Source organism: Delphinus delphis, chromosome 6, assembly GCF_949987515.2.
Source record: "Delphinus delphis chromosome 6, mDelDel1.2, whole genome shotgun sequence".
Taxonomy (NCBI): Eukaryota; Metazoa; Chordata; class Mammalia; order Artiodactyla; family Delphinidae; genus Delphinus; species Delphinus delphis.
Genome location: NC_082688.1, coordinates 48,734,324 through 48,741,797, shown reverse-complemented (window position 1 = coordinate 48,741,797; position 7,474 = coordinate 48,734,324).

The following is a 7,474-nucleotide window of genomic DNA, read 5'->3' as shown; positions in this document are numbered from 1 at the left end:
GCAGGGGACATGGGTTCGTGCCCCGGTCCGGGAAGATCCCACATGCCGCGGAGCGGCTGGGCCTGTGAGCCATGGCCGCTGAGACTGCGTGTCTGGAGCCTGTGCTCCGCAACGGGAGAGGCCACAACAGTGAGAGGCCCGCGTACCGCAAAAATAAATAAATAAATAAATAAACTTATAAAAAAAAGAAAACTATATAGCAATGAAAATGAATGAATTAGTTCAATAACAACCATACAAAATCTATGGGATGCAGCAAAAGTAGTTCTTAGAGGGAAGTTCATAGTGATACAGGCCTTCCTCAAAAAACAAGAAAAACCTCAAATAAACAACCTAAACTACCACCTAAAAGAATTAGAAAAAGAACAACAAGCAAAACCTAAAGTCAGAAAAAGGAAGGAAATAATAAAGATCAGAGAGGAAATAAATAAAATAGAGGTTAAGAAAACAATAGAAAAAATCAATAAAACCAAGAGCTAGTTCTTTGAAAGGGTAAACAAAATTGACAATCCTCTGGCCAGGCTCACCAAGAAGAAAAGAGAGAGGACCCAAATTAGGTCAATATATAACAACAAAGATTTCAAAAACACAATATTAAATTAAAAAAAAACATTATAGAGTCAATCCAGTAACATCAGTTATGAAAAATTAAAATCTATGAAATAGTACTGTATGTCATGTATGGCTACATAGATAGTAACAGTATTAAAACATGAATAAACATCTTTTTTTTCCATGAAAGAAGGGAACAGAGAGTTGTACTTTGTAAATTGAAGTGGTTTTATAGTGTTTTTCTCTCTGTTCCTCTGCTTATTGCTCTGCCTTGCCTTTCAGCTTTCCCTGATGATTTAGGATTGATTGATTGATATTTTCACTTCGACTCATCTGTGCCAATGGGTACCAAGAAAAAAGTATTGACCATGCTGGGCAGCAATGCATCCTGGGGGACCAGGGGGAGGAAACAGTGGTAGCTAAAGTAAGACAGAACCCCAAGGCCATAATTACTTGGTTACCTCTGCAACTTTCCAGAAGGAAGAATATTCTTGTATCAACATGTCAGATCTGTCAAAAGTACACCAAATCAGCTCCTGAAATTGTGAAATATCAGTTACAGTGTTATGTGTTCTATGACAGTGTAAAGTGCAAATTTTCATCATCGTAGAAGACAGAAACAAAAACTGAGCCCTGGGCAATGTTAGGCAGGAGCCACAGTGTTTTGGGTTGGGGGAAACATTCTTACACCATGAGAAATGAGATTCAGAGCTACAGGACACAAACTGGCAGCCCACAGACATTTTTTGTTGAAACTGATTTCGAAAAAATAATTTGTTGAATTTTACTGAAAAATATAAAAAAATGTATTATTGAAAAATTTGTGAACATTTAAGTATTAGAGAAGTAGGTGAGGGAGATTAAGAGGTACAAACTTCCAGTTGCAAAATAAATGAGTCATGGGGATGAAATGTACAGGGTGGGGAATATCGTCAATAAGTATATAGTACCTTTGTATGGTGACAGATGGTAACTAGACTTATCATGGTGATCATTTTGAAATATTATATAGAAATATCAAATCACTATGTTGTGTACCAGCAACTAACACAATGTTGTAGGTCAATCATACTTCAAAAACAAAGAAACAAGCTCATAGAAAAAGAGATCAAATTTGTGGTTACAAGAGGTAGGGGGTGAAAGAGGAAAGGGGGAATTGGATGAAGGTGGTCAAAAGGTACAAACTTACAGTTATAGGATAACTAAGTACTAGGAATGTAATGTACAATATGATAAACATAATTAATACTGTCGTATGTTATATATGAAAGTTGTTGAGTGTAAATCCTAAGAGGAAAAAATCATCACAAGGAAAAATATTTTTTTTCTATTTCTTTAATTTTGTATCTATATGAGATGATGGGTGTTCACTAAACTTACTGTGGTCATCATTTCATGATGTATGTAATTCATATCATTATGCCATACACCTTAAACTTACACAGTGCTGTACGGCAATTATATCTCAATAAAACTGAAAGAAAAAATGTATTATTCGAAAATGTATAAACATCTGTTTCGGAAGATTTCACATAAAAAAAAAATCCAGATTTCTAGAATTTGTTGAAAAGAGAGATTTAAGAGAAAAGCTTTGATACCACGGGGCCCACAGTATAGTGAAACGGAGAGCCGTTGCCTGGAGGTGCTGCCCCCTTTAGGTGGAACATGTGCTCTCCTGCTAACCACAGTCCCCACCTGACAGTGCCACTTATTTACATTACCTGCCTGATTATCAGATTGGTAATGCCTGGTTTAGGGCAGTAGACAATGGCATTTGTATTTTCCCCCTAACACCTTTTCCTCCCTCTTAACATTTTAGTCATGTGTTTCTAAACTAAATTCAAATTGAAACTCAAAGGGTGTGCAAGACAGGGCACCTAGGACCTCACCATCCTTCCTTAGGTCTTTTGTGTTTTGGGGAGGGGGCGTTGGACAGTGTGATTCAATTAAAATTACGATCAGAAGGTCCTAGAAACCCTGCTTCCTCAGTGGCAGGAATATGACCTTAGAGCTCATTCTTGGTCCTATGTGGCTGTGAAAGATGAGTAGGAATAGCAGAGTGCACCAGGCCGCCAAAAATAATTTTCACAATTCAGAATGCAGACCACTCTCTAATATTTATAACACCCACAGAAACAATTCCCAACGAACTAAGTCAAATTAAGGATTCCTGCTCATCTAGCGAGAAAATAGATTAGAATGCGTCCCAGACTCCGTCCATGCCTATGGCATGGGGATGGGGTGGTGGGAGGGTGAGGGCTCCCCAGGTGGTCTCTGTCAGGAGAAAGGGAGGCCCAACAATAGGCTCAGATAGGTCATTCAACCAAGGGACTCATTTCTGCAGGGCAATCTCTCAGAAGATTTCCTATTCTATGCTGTGGGCGGAGGTGGATTCAGACGAGTCAGTGCAGATTGAAAGACCCAGATGTGGCATGTAACTATAGCTAGACTTTTTCCAAAAAGTGGTCGCATGCATTATGTGAACCTAAGGATGTCGGGAAGAGATGATCCAAGGAATATCCACCACCACCACCAGGTTTCAAATTTCACTTTCTATCTCTGCTTCCTTGCCTGCCCGACATCCCATCACTAGAGTCATTCTTTGTATTCAGGCACTATCCCCAGGCATATCTCTTCTTATATAAATATCTTTTGGAGAGGCATTTAAAAAGCTTAAAAAAAATTACTGCATGTGCCAGGCTGTTTCTTATGCATAAATTCATGCTCAAGGTTACATAGCTAGTAAGCGGTCACCAGGATTGGAGCTCCTCTAACTCCAAGTTCATTGCTCCATGCAGTGATTTTCAGTGTATGATCCTGGGACATCTGGGGTCTTAGAGACTATTTCTGTTGATCTGTGTAATCAGAACTATTTTCTCTTTTTAAATTATACTTTTTAAAATTTTTATTTAATTAATTTATTTTTTGGCTGCATTGGGTCTTTGTTACTGTGCACGGGCTTTCTCTAGTCGTGGAGGGCGGGGGCTACTCTTCGCTGTGGTGCACGGGCTTCTCCTTGTGGTGCCTTCTCTTGTTGTGGAGCACGGGCTCTAGGCGCGTGGGCTTCAGTAGTTGTGGCACGCAGGCTCAGTAGTTGTGGCTCGCAGGCTCTAGAGCACAGACTCAGTAGTTGTGGCTCACGGGCTTAGTTGCTCTGCAGCATGTGGGATCTTCCTGGACCAGGGCTAGAACCCGTGTCCCCTGCATTGGCAGGCGGATTCTTAACCACTGCGCCACCAGGGAAGTCCCAGAACTATTTTCATAGTAATATTAAGACAGTATTTGCCTTTTTTACTCTCATTCTCTCATGATTGTATGGTGGAGTTTTCCAGAGGCTACATGATAGGTGATATCACAGTGAAACAAATGCAGAAGCAGATTTGAGAATCCAGTTGCCTTCTCTTAAGCCAGACATGAAAGAGGTTTGCAAACATAAAACAATGCTGTTTTTCTTTTCTTTTTTTTTTGTTTTTTTTCACTTTGGAGCTTTTTGGAGTCCTCAGTAATTTTGAAGAGCATAAAGCATCCTGAGATCAAACTATCTGAGAACCACTGCTCTGTGGCATAGCTGGTGTGGTGCCTAGCCATCTTCATCAGAGTGTCGGCTGAATTCCTTTTTCACCAAGAAGAAAAGAGAGAGGACCCAAATTAGGTCAGTAAGAAAGGCACTGGGTGTGGGAGTGGGGTGGGGAGAAGGATGGCCTTTGTCCATGGAGGATGCAGACTTAGAAATGAGAAGATAGCATGAAGGTCTTCAGGAGAAGGAGCGGGCGCAGAGAGGGGAGTCAGGAAGAGCTAGGAACGAGACTTTGTCCTTGCGTGGGACTGATCGTTGGTTATTGTGATGTAGTGGCAGGAATCAAGACCTGGTTCAGAAGACTTGCTGGAGCAAAGCCACTTAGAAGTGGTGTGACCTGGGCAAATCACTTATCTTCACTGGGGCTTTAATTTGCTTGGCTGTTGGTTGAACTAAATCAGGATTGTCAACCCAGGATTACTATAGAATAATAGATAATAATATGTATAGCAGTAATTAAAGATAAAATAATAAAGTTGCAAAGTTTGTACACATTTACTTAATAAAAAAATGAAAGCAGATTTAGCACTGTCTCCTATCATAATGTCACTCAACTCACTGGAGTTCAGATGTGCTCTCTTGAATGAGACTACTGCTGGCACAGAATGGCTTAGCCCAGGGAGCAGAAGTCATCATAGCAGAGAAGAGAGGCAAAGAGCCATCGAAAGAGGATAGCTTAGTAAGTTTCTCTTTCAGCTCAAAGTTTCCAGAGACTAAAACAGTGTTTGATGCCCATCCTGTTGACACATGTTCTTAAAGAACAGAAGAGGGACATACTTAGAAGGAGGGTCAGGAGTTATCAGACTAACCAGCCACACAGACCTGGGATTATTTCTCAACTCTGTTATGTGATATCTGCGTGTCCTTGAGCAAGAGATATAATCTCTCTAAAAGGGGGATAATAATGCCCATCTCCTAGGGCTGTGGTAGCTGTTCAATGTGAACATGTGTCAAACTGGCTGGCTCAGAGCCAGCACTCAGTAAACACCGGCCCTCTTCTCTTTAATCGAAGTGGGCAAATAGAGAACAGAAAGACAGCACATGGAAAGTTTGTCTTTTTTCGGTGTCTCTTGATGAGAGGGGGTGCTGCCTCAGAGGAGTGAGATTAGAGGACTCAGATGCTGAGTAAGAGGGGAAGCAATCTGGCAATGCTGTATCCTGAAGCTGCGCAGGTACGGAGATGCCATGTTGGTGGCCGCTTCCTTCCTGGCGGCCACGTGGGAGGTCTCCTCACTCATATCTGCCCCCCTGAGTCTCACTTCCTGGGAGACATCAGGGATGAACCACAGCCAGCAAAGACTCTGCTCCCCATTTATCATCTCTGGCTTGCTTAGTGGAGCCATTTGCTTTCCAACAGGTGAGTTGGATGAAATGGATTACATATTGTCAAAATAGAAAGCAATGAGATGTTGTGGTCATTCTTTTGTGATGTGGAAGTGGGAAACATTTAAGCATTTCACCTTAGCTTCACAGCAAGCTCAGGAAATAGATATTCATGACTCCAGGCCTCTCTCCCATTTTACTTATTGACTTTAACACAAAAAGTGCCTTATTCAGGTGTTTTAAAAGAACGACTTGCTTGGCACAAAAGTATTTGGAGAAGATAAACACTGACTAAAACTAAACATCATTTTACAGTACTTTATTTAAATAAATATGGTAGGCAGCGATCTGAGAAGTGGTCTGATCTGGGCCAGACATTTGAGGCTGTGCAGGGCCAGTGTTCAACAGTGACACCCTGTGACAACAAGAAGTCATGGCAGCGGCAGACTGATCAGACCTAATTCTCACCTCACTTGAATGTGAAAGTAGGACTGATCCTTTGGATTGAGTGATTCTGGAGGGAGGGAGGGTGCATTTTGCAATCCGCTATGTAATAATTGATTTAGTCAAGGGCTGTATCAATGGTTACTAAAACCATTAGGTGAAAGGTCGGTGGGGGAACAGCACATTCACGTGTTAGCTAAGTATCACCCCACAGGTTGCTCACGAATTGTGGAGGTAAAATATATCTTTACATTGGAGAGATCTGGTGGTCAAACTTAGCACTACTATTCCTAGCAGAAACACCTGGCATTATGCGTTTCCTGGTGTGGTGTGAAAGTATGTAAGATACTTGTGAAGTATTCCTGCCATAAATGTTTAACCTGAATCTGATAAAGTCTTTAGACCAAGTTTTCAGTTTCCAGGAAATAAAGGGGACAGAGGAGCGTGAACAGGACAAAAGGAAATAATCATACAAATTTAGAGTGTGGGGCGTTCTGTAAGACAATTGGCCGGGACTCTTTGAAAAGTCATTGTTGTGAAAAAGTAGTGTTTGCTGGGGCCTTGCTCTAGGCTAAAAGGCTAAAGAGATATGTCAACCAAATGTTATGATTTGGGGAATAAAAATTAGCCACAGAAGTAATTTGGAAACAATTGGGGAAATTTGAATATGGACCAGATATTAGATGGCATTAAGGATTATTGCTTATTTTCTTAGGCATGATAATGGCATTGTGGTTATGGAGGAGAATATCAGTATTCTTAGGACATAAATTTTGAAGTGTGTGTAAGTAAAGTGTTTCAATTATTGCAACTTACTTTCATACAGTTTTGGAAAATAATATATACAGAGAGAAAGCACATAGAGCAAAAGGTCAATAATCATTGAACATAGGTAGAGGGTATGAAAGTCTTCACTGTCCTGTACTTTCAACGTTTCTGTATGTTTGAAAATTTTCATAGTTAAGAGTTAGAGGGAAAAAAGAGGGAGTGGGAGACTCAAGAGTTGTAACTTGTCTCAGCTAACAAGATGTGAGGGTTCAAAGAGATATGACAATAGTTGTACTGCATGTTTGTGGGACAGCAGCTCATACCGCTTTAAAAAAAATAGCAGACGAAGCCTGTTCACTTAGAATACCCGACAGAGAGGAAATCTAGTTACGTGTCAACTCCATAAAGTCACGATGAGAAAGGCTGGGTGCTTAGATAGGGGTGGCTTTCTCATCAGCAGACAGTTCTTCATGAGGTGGAGGCAGGAAGCCTGATCTCAAGACATACTGAGGTAATTGAGGAGACCATTGGTGAACCCTCATTTGCAGGCAGAGCTTCCAGTTGGAGGGCTGGGGAATCTGTGGTTTGCCGGAGACTTGAAAGTGCACAGATGGCTCGCACTGCCTTCATCGGGAATAGATTGACTGACTTAATTCGGGATCTTTCTGTATCGACTTCAGTGCATTTGTTCAGCAGCTGTGGGGGAGGACGGGTGAGCGCCTGACGCTTGCATGATGGCTCACCCAGCTGTCAGCCTGATTTCTTCTGCAGACAGATGTTTCAAAATGACCCTGTGCTCTCTGCTTTGCC